This window comes from Stegodyphus dumicola, chromosome 10 (assembly GCF_044657685.1).
Source record: "Stegodyphus dumicola isolate Sdum_Otavi_A_Nest chromosome 10, ASM4465768v1".
Lineage (NCBI taxonomy): Eukaryota > Metazoa > Arthropoda > Arachnida > Araneae > Eresidae > Stegodyphus > Stegodyphus dumicola.
The window spans coordinates 156,849,174-156,867,418 of NC_140777.1; the positions used below are offsets into that span (position 1 = coordinate 156,849,174).

Genomic DNA, 18,245 nt, shown 5'->3' on the forward strand with positions numbered 1-18,245 from the left:
GTAACTATAAGATAAGAGATGGAATCGTTCTAACAAAAAAAAATTATGACGTCAGCTTGAAAGCGGAAGTTGTGAATGTGCAGTGAAATGCTTCTGCCCAATATTTGGCGTCTCTATGTAACCTTGGGTCAATATTCGGACAGCACATTTTGGACTCGTGTTATTAAGGTAATTTTTTTGAATAATTTCTGTTTTTATTCAGAATTCCCTGCAAGTTAGGATTATGCCAGAATGTCAAGCTAGATTTAAAACTTAAAAAGCAGTAGTCTTTATCATTATAACTAACAGGCGTGATTCTGAGGTAAGCATTACGTAATTGCGTCAAAAGCTCAAATTTGATCTAGCAATTTACTGCGTTAAATTTCATTTCGTTCCATCTTAAATGATTTAAATATTAATTTTTTTCATTTCTAAGTTGCTGCACTTTCCTGCGCCCTTTTTCTACATTACTGTCACGGATTTCGGAGTTCGTCCTTAGTTCAGAGTAGCGTTTAACGCAAACGCTGTTCTATCTAGGTTTACTTCTTACAAGGGACACTAAATTAATATTCGTTGTGACCATGACTTAAAAAAGTATGAAAATAACGTAACTGAATTCATTAGAATATGGGTGATATTAAAACTTCCTAACTGCCAGTGGGAGATTGGCGATACGATTTATAAAGGATTTTGTTGAAAAATTTTTTATCTAAAATCATTTACTTCTGAAAAATTCGGGATAATAAACTAATTATAATACTCATATAGAATATATTATTTTTAAGTATTTCATCATTTACATCTAATTGTGTAATTTTCCTAAAATTTTATATTTCTGGAAACCTTAGTAAGGAAAAAAAAAAACGCTTTTACTTTTCAAAATGTTTTTAAAATAATAAAATGTTTTTTGAAAATAAAATTAATAATTATTGTTATATGAACGCAGTAGATAAACTGAAAATTACATAATTTATATATTTGATACAAAATTAAATACAAATATTATCTATTAAACATTAGTTAAGTATTCATTAAATTTTTACAGCTATCTATAATTGATTAAAACATTTTATATTCCTTAAAAATTAATAAAAAATACGCTGAAAAATCATTTGGAAAGACCCTGGATTTACACAGTTTGACATAATTTTTAGTTCTGATTTCGTTTGCTCAGCACTTCTTAAAATTTTATCATCAATTTTACAACAATTATTATCAGTTTTACATGTACGTTGCCGAGAAGTCTAACTAGATAGCAGAAACTCTAGTCATATGTAAAGCTTCAGGGAAAAAAAGAACTAACAGTAATGCATTATATAATATATTTGTTACCGGCCAAAGTTTGAATTCATTTATTTCCTAGGCATTCTATAGAATGCCAAATGACAAACCGTCAAAATATGAAATACATTTCTGATTTGTTTCGGAGGACCAAACTACTTACCAGAAGTTAAATGATGTAAAAAGACCAAATTGACTACTAAAAAGGAACCACGAGACTACTGGGTGCTGGATCCCTAGGATGTGATGTTTGTGGAAAACAAAATGCCATTCACTTATCTTGTTAAAGAAAGTGTCAGTACTATACAGTATTACGTCACGGATGCTGAATTATTTCCCCGTTCTTCATGAAAACTCATTTGACACATGTGACAAAATGTTGAAAGAACTTAGAACCAAATACAAAAACGTTAGACGTTAAATGATATTGAACAGTACAGCCACCTTTGTGAGAAACTACACACCTGTCAGAAAAAAAAGTACTAAAAAGGGCATTGTTGTGAAACTTAAGATTGTTTCCTAAATTTAATTTCCATTGTTAGGTAGATCTTAATGATTCCCAGTCTTAGCCAGATAGAAAATACAAATTTAGTATGTTGTATCAAGATCATCTCACTATCGTTTTTTATATAGTTCAAATAACAGGTTTTTTTAATTGCACATTTTCATTAAATTTTCAAAACAACATCTGTATTTTAGAAGAATGAACATATTTTAAATAATAGCCTTATCATAACCTTTTTTTCATACTTTGCCTAAAGAGCATTTGACATTCTATAGAATGCCTAGGGAAAGTACATAATAATTCTCATATTTCATACTTTGCCTAAAATTGTCCGATATTATGTACAATGCCTAGGCATTCTATAGAATGCCTAGGCACTGTACATACTTTGCCGGTAACATATGTAATAATGTTTAATGTGTGCGTTTCATACTTTGCCGGTAACATATGTAATAATGTTTAATGTGTGCAGTAGTGAAATTAATGTGAAATTTATGCGTTTCTCTGATTTTTTTAAAGAGAAAACAAATCGCTGTTTAATGGGGAGATTTTTTGTTCTGCCCATATTTACAGCTTTGGCATTGCGTAACTATTGAAGACGCGATATAGTAAATAGGCTACCATCGTTAGCGCCGTGGAGCACATTTGGCGATTGGCTACCCGTTAACAGGAAAGTACCCAGGAATATTTGTTTAATCTGTCACGGCAAAGCATATTAGGACTAAGTCTTCACGCAGGGAAAACAAAGAATGGGCTAGGTTAGGTTATTTGAATATGGCAAAGCACACGAGAGCGATCTGTCTAAGAGGAAAGATGTTTTAGGGCTTGCGAAGGAAGGTTATTCGTACTCACGTTACATATGGTGAAAATCAAGCATGCGCCCAGTTCATTCCTTTAGGTTTGAACCCGGGTTGAACTACCAGAATTTATCGGTATTAATTACTCGGTCATTTATGAGACCGCAAAGGATGGAAGCCTAACCGTGGTAAAAGTTTACATATACGTATTAAGAATGGGAAAACCTGGGATGTTGTCCGTGAAGCCATTTTGTTTGCTGGGATTTGAAATTGGATCAAACTACCAATGTCCAGCTGTTTTATCCGCGCTGGCAAGTTATGGGCTGTCATTGAAATGAAACGAACTTAGTTTTTGCACTCTTTCACTCTTTTTAATGCTTTTTGTGATATTATTATTTTATTATCGTTGATAAATTCAGTTTAAAATTGCTGAATTAATCTCCATTCGATAAATATGAGGGAAAAAAGATTCTCCGCTGTAGTTAGCTATAAAATTTAACCCTTTTATTTATTTAATTTGTCTACATGATTATTTGTCTACATGAAGATATTCCATTTATTTAAAATGGTGATTGCACATATTCTTACATACAGGAAAATGCTGGAAATATTTATTTATTAATTTGCAGATTCTAGTAAATTTGTAGAGTCAATAAGTTTATTTCAGAACGGGAAGCATGAAGTATCAGCAGTTTAATGTGGGTTTGAACCTCGGTCCTCCCGTGCTTCCAGTTACAACACGAAGGTATGCTGTAAGGAAGGAGAAAATTCCTTATATTCTTCTCCATTCAAATTGTGAATGGAGAGGAAGGATCCTGCGACCAAATCCAGGTAATGATAAATTATCGTCTACCGCATTTTAGTTCGAGTTTGTAGAGTCTTTTTTTTTTTTTTTTTTTTTTTATAAAGTAGTAGATATCTTCGTTTGTTAAGACTCTTCAACCTCCCTGTTGCTAGCTAGACTGCTTCCATTTACACCAAGAAGGCACGCGGTAAGGAATTAGAAAATTCCTTACTAGTAAACTCTAAAATAGTAATAAAATATATGTCACTCACGAGTGTTTCAATTTTTTGATTTTTCAGAAAGAGTATAAGAGACTAAGAGAATTTGTTGTTGGTTTCTTATTTTATTCTTATTCATTCTCACTGCTAAAACAGTTTCTTTTACAGTTACAAAAAGAAATATTCTTTTTGTTACTGTAAACGAATGAGGGAGGCTCAGTACAGCTTTAATTAATACTGTTAAATTAGGAAACATTTTTATTACTACAGCAGTTTAAAAAGCTTCATTCCAAAAATCATAAATTCTAGACCTTTTCCTGTGTTTATAGAGTCCTTATTAGATGCCATTCCTTATCAAGACCTTCATAGCTATTTCTTAAAATTAAATTTGGAAAAATTAAAACAAGTGGTAGTATAAGGTAAAAATAGCCAGATTTACATATTTCAGAATTCAGCATCGCTAAACTTTAAATGCAGGATCTTTGAAATTCATTCGTTTAAAAACTTGATTACGAACTTACGTAGAATCATAGATGGGTAAGTGTTTCAATTTAAATTGTTCTCTTTCTTGAACTTCTCTTCATTCGGACTCGTTTCAAAAGAGTTTTACTTTCACCCTTAGATATAAATTTTCTATGTCTAAGAACCTGACATTGCAGGTTGAATTTATCTCTTAATTTGGTGTCATTTGCTCAACATTTGGTTTCATAAAATATTTCGTGATCGTTTTTATTTCTTAATGATGAAATCAGAAAATGAAGACGATGTTCAACGAATAGTACTTACTTACCGTAAATTTAGATTTATTGTCTTTGGTGAAGTGAATTTAAAGGAGAAAAGTACGCCTGATTAAGAGATTCCGTAATGCACTTAAAATGATTTTAGTTTATTAAATACCATCTTCTATTACAATCAAAGTGAGGTGTAAATTCATACGTATGATTTTTCTCATGTTATTTTTATTGTTATTTATTGGAAGTAATAAAGTACAAATTTGATGAGCATACTTGAACACAAAATCAGAGCTAAATTAAGAACCAAAACTAAAAACACTAAACTAAGAATTTAGAAAAAATTACTAACGCAAAGGTTTTTAGCCAATGTTCGATCTGCGCTGCAAATAAAAAATTGTTTCCTTTGAGACACTTTTACATATTGCTTTGAAATCAATAGAATGACTGATAACCTAGTGTGACGTGAACGGCAGAAATAAATCAATATGTTTGGATTGTAGTTTAATGCCACGAAATCGACAGAAACTACCTACAACATGTTTGAGAACGAAAAGAATAACTTTTGACAGAATCAAAAATTTTCTATGAAACAAAAATTAAAAACAAACAGAAAATACCTTATATTCGAAGCTATTCAGTGGCGACTTTCAGCTGCCCTTGTGTGCTGTCCGCTTCACGCGGCAACATCATAACCTTATATACGAAGGCTATTTTTAAAAGAATAGACAGTATGAGTCGAGATGATTTTAAGCAGATTTCGAAGAAAATTTTTAGAGAAGCATTAAATTCGGAGAGAGATAAGAATGGACAGGCCATAATTAATGAATATACTTATCAGGAATGTCTGAAAAAATGTGGAGATCCTGATGGAGAGTTTTCTCATAGCGAAATAAAAATGGCCTTTAGAAAGATAAGAAATATGAGCGCACCAAGGCTTAATAACATCGCTGCTGCGGTTGTTAAAATAATGCTTTCTTACCTTCCAGAGTTTTTACGCGCTGTATAACAAATGCCTGTCTTTATACGTCTTTCCGCGAAGCTAGAAGATTGGCGAAGTCATTCTGCTACCTAAGGAAAATGGAAGGTATCGTCCAATATGTCTTCTGAAATGCTTCGCTAAAGTCTTAGACATTCTGTTAACTAAAAGACTCCACCATTATGTGATAAATATGAATTTATCGTCAGAGAATCAATATGTTTCACGCCAGGACGCTGTATTGAAGATGCCTTACATAAATTTATAAATTTTGTGAGAGCAAATAGAGAATAATTAACCACATTGCGGCTATTTCAAAATTTTTCATTGAAAAACAGGGAAATGATCGATATTATGAAGTAAACAGAAGCTACCCTGAGGGGTCGTGAGGGGTCGAATAGCGCTCCGCTGCTGTGGAATATTGTAATCAATAGTTTATTAAAAAAAAAGAAAAGAAAAAAAAAAAAAAAAAAAGAAAAAGAAAAAAAAACCGGCTCCCGCTTGGCTCCAGAATGATTAACTACACATGCTACATCTACAACAGGTGATTATACTATACATTTACTACGGGTCATTTAATTGTTTTGATAAAGGAGTGCGCACCTGAAAAACTGGAGGTTTTGGGGAAAGCTCTAGAGATTATGGAAGAATGGAGAAGTTGTATTTCAACTTTGATAAGACAAAGGCTTTGTTCTTCCCAAAAGGAGGGGAGACAGTTAGAAACCCAAAACTGAGATAAGGGAATAATAAAATATAGTATGTATATGAGGGTTATTTTCGATAGCAAGCTTCCTTTTAATGAACAGTTTAATATTATACATAAGAAAAGCGATAATTTAGTTCTATTGAAATACAAAAGGTCCTTCTCTAGTTAAGCTTTCATCTTTAACACTCAAAAACTTTATGATTAGACAAATTTCTGAATGTACGATAGTGCCAATGATTAGGTATACAGTTGTTCGCTTGGGGGCTAAGGGCAGCGGAGCTGTTGAGGTTTTAATAATAAAACAGGTATAAAGAAGCTGGCTGCTTGCCGTGACAAGATCGTCCAATAAACAGTGCCACCGAGATTGCATGTGTACTTGTGGACATTTCGCCTCTCTCGTTGCAATACGATTTTTTTTTAATAGAAAATATGTAATGCGTTCGCAAACATTTGATGCCTATCAATATGAAGACAATTTTGCTTTTAATACTGCTTTTTATATTTTTAATCATCATCTAATACACCCAAAAAATAGAAATTTATTGATTATAAAAGAGCTCTACCAAAAACTGAAGAGATCGATGTATAAACGGACGTTATCTGGTATTGATTGAGGGAATTGGTATGGCATATGTTATTTATTATTACGGCACAGAAATAAAGAATGGAAAATTAAGAGAAATGCGACTGTGTTTCAGACGTAGATGTTTGCCATTCAAAAATCTGTGGAGTGGCTGAGTAAAAATATGAATTCACTTGGCGATATTACAATTTACTCAGATAGTTTATCAGTGCTACAGGTCCTTGCAAACCTTTGTCAACAAAACCTTAATGCATAAATAATTAAAAACTTATACATTGAATTCAAGAAAAAACACAGAATTCAATTTAAATCTGGTTAAAGCTCACGTTGGATACTTTGGAAGCGAGAGGGTGGATACCTTTGAAGAGGAGGCCGTGAAGGAAGCAAACATTGCGGTAGTAGTTGTACAAGGCTCTAGAAAAATAACCATAAACATTTATGAAAAAATATATTTATAAGAAATGGACTGAGAAATAGAATACTTCAGAAAAGGAAAGAGGCTATATGACCGCCTTTGAGATAAAAGAACATATGGATAGTTATGACAAATTGATCTTAATCAAATTTTAACAGGCCATGGAAGATTCCCCCAATATTTGAAAAGGTTTGGTTTGCAGGAAAATGATAAATGCAGAGTTTGCGATAAATCAGGTGACAGTTTGCATTACGTTAAGGAATGCTGTCTTAAAAGACGTGTTTCCAGAGCAGACGAATATTTTATCATTATAAATAAGGGAAAGAAAAAAAATGAATTAATACTGCAAAAGAAATAATGCTAATTATAAACCAAAACAGAAAGATCGTCGTTATAGACTGTTAATTTTATTTTATGTTCTATGTATGTGAATATGTGTGTAGCTATTTGTAAGTGTGATTTTGAGTGTTTCTTTATTTTTTATTTGTTATTAACCTTCAATATTTATAGTTAGTTTTATTATTTTCTTCTCTCTTTCTTGTTGTTTAAGAACAAATGGTTTTATAAGTAGAATACCGATTGGTTTATAAGTAGAATACCGATTGGTTGCATATTTTTTAGTTCCTTTGGTTATGTTTAACTTTGGTTATGACTAACTTTTTTTGTTACTCGTGTACAGACATTAGGTTATTTCGAGACCGGGGAGATGAAAAATGTGCAACGCCTTCCCCGAGAATCGAACCGCAGACCTCTGGAATACGCTTCAAGCGTGCAGACCACCACACCACGAAGGCATGTCCAGAAAAAAAAACCAGTTCCCCTTTTAAAGGGCGACTGCGGGGTTTAGGGAACCCAATCGCCAAATCCTGGGTGTGGAGAACCATCATCCAATACCATTAAAATTGTGGAGCCACTGTAGAGACATTAGGTTATTTAGGATGCAAGAGAGATTGAAAAATAAGCAAACGCCTTCGCCGGGAATCGAACCCCGAACGTCTGGAATACGCCCCCCGCGTACAGACCACCACACCACGAAGGCATACCAAGAAGGCGGGAGAAATACCTTAGATTCGGAACTCGGGATTTGTTTTTCGGAGCTCTTTCGTATTAAATTAACATTAAAAATAAATTATTTATATGAAACTGAATTAAAGCATGATTGGTTAGTGACGAGGCCGGGTCGCTGGCCGCCATCGTTTGGTTGTTGAAGCTGGCGTAGCTCAATTTGATGACCATGGGGCAGAATTTATGCCAAGTGGGTCGGGCTGCGACCTTGTTTATACCGCCCTAGTTCTAACTTTTCTGCCGCCCAGCCGGTATAGTGGTCAGGGAAGCTAGCTGACTGCGATGCCGAAGGGCCTGGGTTCGAATCCCGGAGAAAGCATGGTTGTAACTGTCCGTCACTTCATAGGAAAGGCGATGGTGGCCCACCTATTAGGTGCCTCCATAATAAAGAGACCACCACATCTGGCCTTGTATAGATTAATGGAGTGGGTTACATTTGTAATTGCTCACAATCTGCCATTGGAAAAAAAAAAAAAGTTCTAACTCTTCTCTTAACTAACCTTTTTTGTTACCTGGGTCTTGAGGGCTGGTTATCCTGCAGTTTTAGTGTTATTGCACCTAATTTAATTGTGTTGTTAGGGAATTTTATTTTGGAGACACAGCTGGTCGGCTGGCTGCCGCGTGTGTTGTTGGAATGGCCACTCTCTATTTTAGCCATGAGGCCGATATTAGTCGGTCTGGTGGGCTAGAAGGCTGCGCCCTAATTATGACCTTACATACTTCCCTTTTAAAGAGCGACTGGGGAGTAGGGGACCTAGTCACCAAATCCTGGTGATGACGATTATCCTCCACCACCTTTTAGTTCTGGCGCCACTTGTAGAATCATTAGTTTTTTTAATTAATTTATTTATTTATTTAAAAATTTTTTTAAGCTGGTGACAGGGAAATCAGCACTGCCCTCGCCGGGATTAGAACCTGGACCTCTCGAATACGCGCCGAGTGTGCTACCGTTACATCACGAAGCCATGCTGGAAGGAGGGAGAAAATATATACACCTGATCGAATCACCAAATCCCGGGGATCGCGAATCATTGTCCACCACCTTTTAGTTTGGACGCCAGTGTAGAGTCATTAGGTTATTTTGAAGCAGAAGACATGATAAATGAGCAATGCCCTTGCCGAGACTCAAACCTGGACCTCTCGAATACGCTCCGAGTGTGCTACCGTTACACCACGAAGGCATGCTGGAAGGAGGGGAAAAGCATTATTGTGTTGGTTGAATTTGCATTCTGTGAAATATTTCAAGAAATCATTGATAAAAGGAATGGAGGGAAGGGTGGCTAATTAAGGCCTTCGCGGAGGATTTCAATTTCGCGGTGCTTAACAATCTTAACCGCACGCCCTCTGGTGAACATAATCAAACATCAATTTAATAAATATATGCACCAAATGTATCAAATGTGAAAAGGAAAAGTGTCTCAGAGACAATTTGCTAAATATGAGACGTATAATTCCCAAAGATGAGATACAATCAATACATATTTTTGACGCTTAAGAAAGGTATTAATATACGTGATTTGATTATGAGAAATTGCAAAGTTTGCTTCAGATATAATGTTATTTATTGACAACCACACCCGAATTTTATTGTTCAGTTTTCTAAAAAATAAATAAATAAATATATCTTCGTGAAGGACTTTTAAAGACAAACAGGCTTGCATTCAAATTACACATGGGCAAGAGCACGAACTTCCCATGCAACCACCCCTTTTGCCGGGTATTGAGGTTTCAGCGTACAGTAATTTTCTAACTTGGCCACTATTATATGCGAGTAAATACGGAAAAGAAATGACAATATCATATATTACATTAATTCTCATTGAATATTTTCGATCGAATACATAAATCAAAATATTTGATTCAAAATTCGTGAATCTTTAAATATATCGATTTTTTTATAAGTTGTGCAAATTTATTATTATCGTATATTTCCAAATATAAGCTGATACGTGTGTAAGATTTTGCTGCAAAAGATTACAGGTAACATTTTGCTGCAAAAGTCCAGCAAATCTGAAAACTTCCTTACATGCCAAATCCAAAACTAACCTATATATTACAGCTATATAAATTGCTAAAAATGCAACTAATTGATTATCAATCAATCTAACAGTCAAAAGCTAGTACCAGTGCACTTTTAGCTTCCATTCGAAAAATAGGGCTGAGCGGCACTTTAGGTATTATGAATTTGTAATTAGGGTTTTTTTGCATCTTTTAGTATGCGTATAATTTGGCGTACTACCAATTAGCGTGGCAAATTTTACGTTGCTTCTTAGTTGTAAACCTACGTCCAAGCAGTTAAGATACTCATCCTGCTGCGATTTCATTTCTGCTATGCAATTAAAAAAAGAAAAGAGAGAGAGATTACATATTCTGCTAGTTTTAAAACAGAAGTCGTTGCATGTGCTGAGCGATGCTATGAACGGAAATAAAGATGAAATTAATTTAGGAGGCGGATTACAACGATGTTAACAGTGAAGTGGAGGGCGATGACATTCACCTGGGCTTTCTTTGTTAGAATAAAATAAAATTTTTCTTTTCAGTTAGTAAACCATTAATATTATTTTTGTATATAAGTTCACCTAGATACTTCATTAGTAAAACATTTTCAAAACTTCTATGCTTATACACGAAATATATGGTAATATTTGTATTATGAGTTAAATAACCACAAAATTAACCAAAGCGGTAAATTAAAAGTAATATGATATTATTTTTTTCTATATAGGCTTTTAAGACGAGATGCAGTGAAAATCCTAGGAGTTTCTGCATAATATTAGGACGACACCTCGTAGTTCGTAGCTGTTTGCAGATAACCCAGCTGCTAATTGTGGACGTCACTGAACATGACGAAGGATACTTTGTTTCTAAAGTTAAGATGGTTTTCTACGATATCTTTTTTTTCATCTATGATAACTGTGATAATAGAAGCTTGTTATTACAGAGATTATAAAGACGATTTAATACGAATATTAACTTTGTATGTATTAACTCTGTGGTTTACCGATGGGGATTTTGTGGCATACGTTACGAGGAAGAAGTTCGATAATTGCTTAGCCAAGTTTATGTTCGATTTCGGTAATTTTTCTTTAGCTGTGGTTTTCATTTTTCTACAGTGGGCTTTTAATGTGTATTTCCTGGATACTGTATATATGGGCAAAGATCCAACTTTATTTTGAAGAACTTTCAAGAAAGTGAATGACAGAACTGTTCAAGCGGAAAGTATAATAATTGCAGCATTGAGGAGCTGAAAAATTAAGAATGGAAACATTTGAAGATTAAAATAATATTCAAATTGTATTTGCATCTTCATTAACTGTTATTTCAGTTATTTAGGGAAAGTAAGCTCAAAAACATGGCACAATTAAATATTTCCTGAACTATCGTCGACTCCAGTTTGAGAATTGAGTTAAATAAAATAAGCTTTCATGTTATAATTTTGATTATATGGTATTATCTTTTAGTAAAAATGGAAATCATTAAGGTTTTTATATGGATCCTATGAAAAGACATTTCAAATTTTCCATTTACATATCTTTTAGAACGGAGATACAGTTCGTAAAATGGTGAATTTGTCCTGACAAAATGGTAAACATTATGCGGCATAAACGTTCACTTAAAGCAAAAATGTCGAATTTAAAGGCTGGATGAAACTGAATTTCGCGAAATACAAAATTCCAAATTTCAATAATTCCACGCTTCATTCGTATCCCGTTATTATATTACTGTCTATCTTTCAGTTGCTTTTTATTTGTGTTATTAGAATTGCGTGCTATTCGGCTTCAGAGAGTAGATTTGAAGAAAACGTATGAACGATGTAAATAAATCATAAGCATCTCAATTTCATCTGTTTATAACTGCAAATGACCTTCATCTTAAATAGGCAATTTGATAGTTTCCAGTAATTACCTTCAATATAAATATGCTACAGTATAAAGTAATACCAAACAATTGAGTTACAAAAAACAATTATGCGCAATATTGCAGAATTAAATGCAGTTTCTATGTATTTGATGTTGACTTATACTGTCTGATTAAAGCCAAGAGAAAAAAGAAGTGAAAATATCTTTTACCATAAGGAATAGGATTGTTAATATTTGTGTAAAAGAAATCCATTCCGTATTTTATTTTATATATAATTTATCATATACGCATTCGAAATGAATCTTCGTTGTGATGATGCAAATAATTAAAATTTTAAATAATAAAAAATAGGATAATTTGTTGGTTTAAGCGTGATATACAAATTTCAAACTTGGTCAAATGATGTTTGAGAAAACTGCGCATTTATTATTTCTAAAATTATGATTTATTACTACGCTTTTCATGTAAATATGAAGAAATGCAAATACTCCACCTTTTTTTTTCTGATTGCTGTCAGCATAATGGATGTAAAATAATCTGTATTAAATTTTTCATGAAAACTGCGTTATTGAGTCATCTGTGTTTTTTTATTTATTACTCTGTATGTCAATAACATGCAATTGAATATTGAATAATGTGCAGTGAAATATTGGGATAAAGCATCCAGTCTTTTCTTCTACACTATATTTTTGGAAATTACGGAAAATCCTAACATGATGGATAATTTGAACCCTTTCATAGCAAAACACGCGTAAAATCCAGGAGATCAAATAAAACATGTACCATTTCAGTCTATTTCTTATTATAACAGTTCGTTAACTGCTCGGGATATTTGCGGAAAGAATTACTGCTGATTCTGAGTCCTTTCATAGACCTGTCTATAACATCTCTTAATAAGTGTAACCGTATCATCATGAATTATCGTATTTATAATGTTAACCCAATAACTATTTAATTAAAGATTTAACCAATGCTGAAGTACTGTGGAACCTTGGTTCACGAAAAAAGTTTTCAAATGAAACTGTCTTAAATGATAAACGATGTCTCGAGATATCAAAACGTAAACCAGCAACAAATGATACTTCAAAACTCCAAAATGCAATTAATGCAATGGAGGAAATGTCTTCAGAAAAAGGAGACGGAAGGAAAGATGTTCCTAGTTATTTCCTTCGCAAAATTAGTGCAAACTAGCGTAAGGTGTAAAGATTTATAGAATATTATCACCTGATAAAACAGTAGTAAGCCGTAGCATAAAAATTTGCAATGACAATTCCATGTCTTACTTTATGAACACTTTAAATGTAGACTGAAACAAATCACATTGAACAAATTTTTAATGGGAAAAGAAACCCAGCCATTCTCAAGCGGAGGCGAACGATGTTCAGAGAAGAATAAATACGCAGAGAGAGAGAGAGAGAACGGAGAACACGCGCACTATCCCTTTACCAAACGGTTAATCAATATAGCACCACGTCCACCACTATCTATAGCACCCCCTTCAAAATACATAATGCCACCTGAAAGGTGTTCAACGTGCACGACAGGACATACAAAATAACATGTTACAGAGTTACAGATTAATATTCAAGATACATTACTGGTACATTTCTGATGCAAATATGACTGATGTAGAACTCATACAAGGCTGATATAATACTGATACTGATATTAATACTGATTAACACTGCTACAGTACTAATTCATTGATATAACAATGATTATTAATACTGATTAAATGGGAATGATTTTGCACGAGTTCGTAAATAAATCCACGAAATAATACGTTACAGAGACTCAAAATATTGCGAATTAAAATATCACAGATCAATGTTCTACTGTTACATTACTTGTACATTACTGATGAAATATTACTGATACAAGGCTGATATAATACTGATACAATACTTTTACTGATGTAAGACTGTTATATTGCTCATGCAATATGCATATACAATACTTTATTAATACTCATACAATACTAATATTAATATTCATACTCATACAATACTGGTATTAATACTCACACAATACTGATTAATTGTAAATGGGAATGATTTTGTACAAGTCGGTAAGTATAACCACTGAATAACACGTTACTAAGACTCAAGCTATTGTGAATTAACACATCACATATGCATTATCGACACATTACTGTTACATTTACTGATGCAAATACGACTAATACACTATTGATATAATACCGATACAATACTTTATTCATATACGACTGTTACATTACTGAAACAAATATGCTTATACAATATTTAACTGTTACAGCATTGATACAATACTGGTATTAATGTTGGCACAATACTGATTAATACTGGTACAATACTTTACTGATGTAAGAGTGTTATATTATTGATACAAATTTGCATATAATCCATACGGAGCATATGCTTATGACAACAGTAGAATTTACGCTGTCTGACACAAGTCCATGCCCAGCGCAGACGGTTTGTCCATTAAATTGACAATCTTTGTAATCAGATATCTCTGCTTTATGATAAATTTGCAGAAGGCCTGCCTGTTGGTACTTGGCAGCTGAATATGAAGATCAGTTGTCAATGGGCAGGTGGTCAGGTAATGCTCTGGAGACCCAATATCTCTGCTGCAGCAGAACTCAGTATGGCTGAGTCCGCGTTTTACAAAATATTGCGGAAATGGACCATGGCCGGTGATAAATCGGACGAGCTGAGGGTTGGAAATGATACGGTCAGTATCCACATACGCTATGTGATACTGCGTTGTGTCGACCGGTGGAGCCCTGGTCCTATTCCTCTTGCCACCGTCCAATGGCCTTCAATCTGAAGCATTTCTTTAGATAAGAAATAGGCCATGGAATATTTATTTGAGTATCTGCATTGCCTGAAGCTGCCTCTTGGGATAGACTGTCTGCCGTTTCGTTTCCTTAATGCCCAGCATGGGCTTTGATCCACTCAAGTTTAAGAAAGGGGAAGAAAGAAAGACAAGCAGCTTTCGTATATTTTTGCGGAATATTATATCCATTTCAAACAATAACATTTTACAGCTCTAGCCTCTTAATTGTTTTCTACTTACGCCGTCAATTTTCCTTCATAGTGCTTTAGAAAAAATTAATTAAAATTTTCTTATTTTTTATATATTAAGTTGTGTATATGTTAATATTGTGCATGTCTAAGATTTAATGAAATCCATTGGTTTTGCATTGCGAACTTAGGAAAAGGACTCTAAGCAATCATTTGGGATCTGGGAAGGGATTAATTCACTTTGCATTAATTCCTAAGGGAACAATTGTGTCAGTTTACCAATATTTCGGATTACGAATTATATACGGGAATGAATTAAGCTCATGAACCAAGGTTTCATTGTAGTTCCAAGCTTTTTTATTAATGGTTAGTGAAGACTACCAATTACTAAGCAGTTTTTCAAAATAGATAATAATGTAAGAAAGTGTTTTTTGTAGCGTTTGTTTTTGCGAAGCTGATATTCGTCATTTCCGAAAATTTTAGAAGATTTAATCCTATTTCACTTTTTTTCTTGCCTTACAATGACAAATAATATGATGTAGATGAGAGTGGATGCGAATGCGTGAATGGGCAAATTAAGTAAATGAGATTGGGAACTATATTTTAAAATACTATATTTTCAATGTCTTCTTTTCCCCCTTTCTAGGTAGGTCAGGATGTGGCAAAATCCACTTAAAAGAAAAATCTAAAATAAAACTTTTTGCGCATTTGTAGGGAGTCGGAAATTTCGACGGTTTAATCCCTCTCTTTTTTATTTTTTTTATTTTATTTTATTTTTTTTTTTTATTTTTATTTTTTTTTTTTTTATTTTTTTTTTATTTTTTCAGTTTTCTTAGGGTAACTGAAATTAGCCAAGAATAAAAATTTTAGCAGTCAAGTAACTTTGCAAAGAAATTTATCCGTTAATCAAACAATTATGGTAAAACCACAAACTGTTCGAAATATTTCGTTTTAAAATTAGAGATCATATTCAAGAACCTTAAACAAGCTAAGAGTGAAATGTTTTGCATTTGTACATAATTAAAACTAAAATACCTGTTTAAAAAAAGTTCTAATATTAGAATAAGTGGCGAGCATTTCTATGCAGATTGCCTTGAAAAGCATTTACTATCAGTAAAAATTTTCAAAAAGGAGATCTTATTCACTGAATCTTGAATAATTTGTATCCGAGAAAACACTATTTGACATGTACTGACATTTAAAAACTCTTAGTATTATATATGTAAACAAAACAAAAAAATATATAGTTTGATAATTTTTTGTATGTTTATTATGTGACGACTCTAAAGTAGTAAAACTTCAGAAAATAATAATAATAACGTATCTCTATTTCTTTCTGTAAATAATATCGTTGAGTTTCAAGCTCGAACAAAAGAGTCGGAACTGATGCTTTTTGGCATTCTTTTTTAAAGATCGGTGATCTGACCTTGCATGTCACTCAACAAACTGTTTTTTTCCCCTTGTCATCAGTTGTCATTAGTTTAGAAAAATTACTTTAAAAAATTCTACAGATCACCACAAAAAATACTTAACAATGAAAGCCAAAGCTTATATATGCGTAAGTGAAGTGGCTTTTATAAAAATTTAGAGGATTAGAAAGCCAGTGCTAAGAAAGAGGACAGCAGGAGAGCGCCTACTAATTACTTCATTGTTGGGGTGGTACAGTGGCTTATTTTATTTATAATACTCTTGCATTTTAGTAGGACCACTGTGATCGATATAGTGAATTAACCACAATGGCTATCAGGTTCAATGTTCCTTCTAACCTTCTTCGGGAACATACACGGACCTGACTCGGAACAGAGAGCTTACTAAAGCTATGTTCACTAATTGTGGTAAGTAGACAGGATACAGACGAAGGGTATACAAAACCCTTTATTTTTCTCTATATACAATAACTTAAATTAGACTTAAACCGAGACCCACCACTCGGGGTCTAACGTAAAATTCTAAAAAATAAAACTAAACTCTAATTTAACTTTAAAATAATACACGTGGAAGATTGGCCTTATAATAACAGGAAGCGTATGTAGCACAGAGACTGTGAACACTACAATACGTTTAATTTATCAAGAGGATTAAAACCTCTGGCCTGGAAGGCGAATAGCAACTGCGTAACTTCTAAGGTAAGCGGCCTGCGTTGACTTACTGCTTCCTCTCTCTCGCTTGGCAAAAAGGCCACACTTAACTACTTGGCGTTCGCCAGACAACTTTGCATAAAAACCTTCACGCTTATAATTCTGGCCGGAAGTAGAAAATAAGAAGTGATAGTAAAGATTTAAAATAAAATAAACGTTAGTAAAACTTAAGATCCTTACATACTTCCCGCCAGAGTTAATTAGTTTGAAACTGAGGTCTAAAACGACCTTGTTGAAAACTTTTAGCTCTAGAAACTAACGCGAGGCCAATCTTTTACAAAAAATGCTTCGCTAGAAACTAGAAAATTTAAAAGAAAGAAATTTGTTACAATAGCAGCTCCCAGGATATACAACAATCTTTTTTTTCATCTGTACTGCATCTAAACAGGAGCTTTATTCAATTCTGGTTCCTTCCAGAGATCTGGAAGGAAAACTAGTTTAATGAAATGTTACACAATGACATTGCAAATAACATGTAGAATATACTTCTCTTAACATTCTTATTTCATTCATTACTATTTTAATTATCTCTCCCCGTGCTCTCTGACATGTGTTGTAAAAGAACACCAAACACGAATGTGTTTCTGTCTACGTGTGCCACACTTCCTCCTACAATCAAAACACTAACGTGTTAAAATTCAACATAACGAGACCTCTTAACACACCCTACTTTCAACTCTAAACCCTGAGGTACTATTCTAAAAGTGGCTAAATCTAAAGTGTAGCGTCAGAGAGCCTAACTACATCATTCAACCTTTACCACATATTCGCCATGATTTAATCTTTAGTCACACGAATAACAAATTTTTAACATTACTTTCACTTTTACCATATCACGGTATTTCTTAACATTTAAAATAACAGTTCACATGTATATAAGAACATATCAACATGCCGTTAATTTTACACATTTGAAAACATACATTAGTAGTACATTGTTAACTTCTATTCTTTTCAAAGCAAGTGCCAATTCTTTCTACATTGAAATAATACATTTCAAAAAGTCTTTCAGACTAAAACTTCTCTCTTGCTAGAATGTTTTAAATAAAATTTATACAATAACTTTTTTTACAATATTTAAGTTTTTACACAACGCTATTATACATCATCTTTAGTTTTACGCACAAGTAATTTAAAAACATAATACGAAAATCGGTCACAACTCATTTCTCGCCCTTTTGGCGATAAAGGTAGA

The 18,245-nt window shown here is 33.3% G+C and overlaps 1 protein-coding gene and 1 long non-coding RNA gene across 3 annotated transcripts in view; one reads left to right on the forward strand and one right to left on the reverse strand.

Annotated features, from left to right (window-relative positions):
* LOC118191208 (flotillin-1-like) overlaps nt 1-18,245 on the reverse strand; it is a 193,936-nt gene that overhangs the window by 12,981 nt on the left and 162,710 nt on the right. The window lies entirely within an intron of this gene.
* LOC118197270 (uncharacterized) lies at nt 22-12,467 on the forward strand. The gene is made up of 2 exons (XR_004759558.2): nt 22-168; nt 10,769-12,467. It is a non-coding gene; the product is annotated as an uncharacterized LOC118197270 (long non-coding RNA).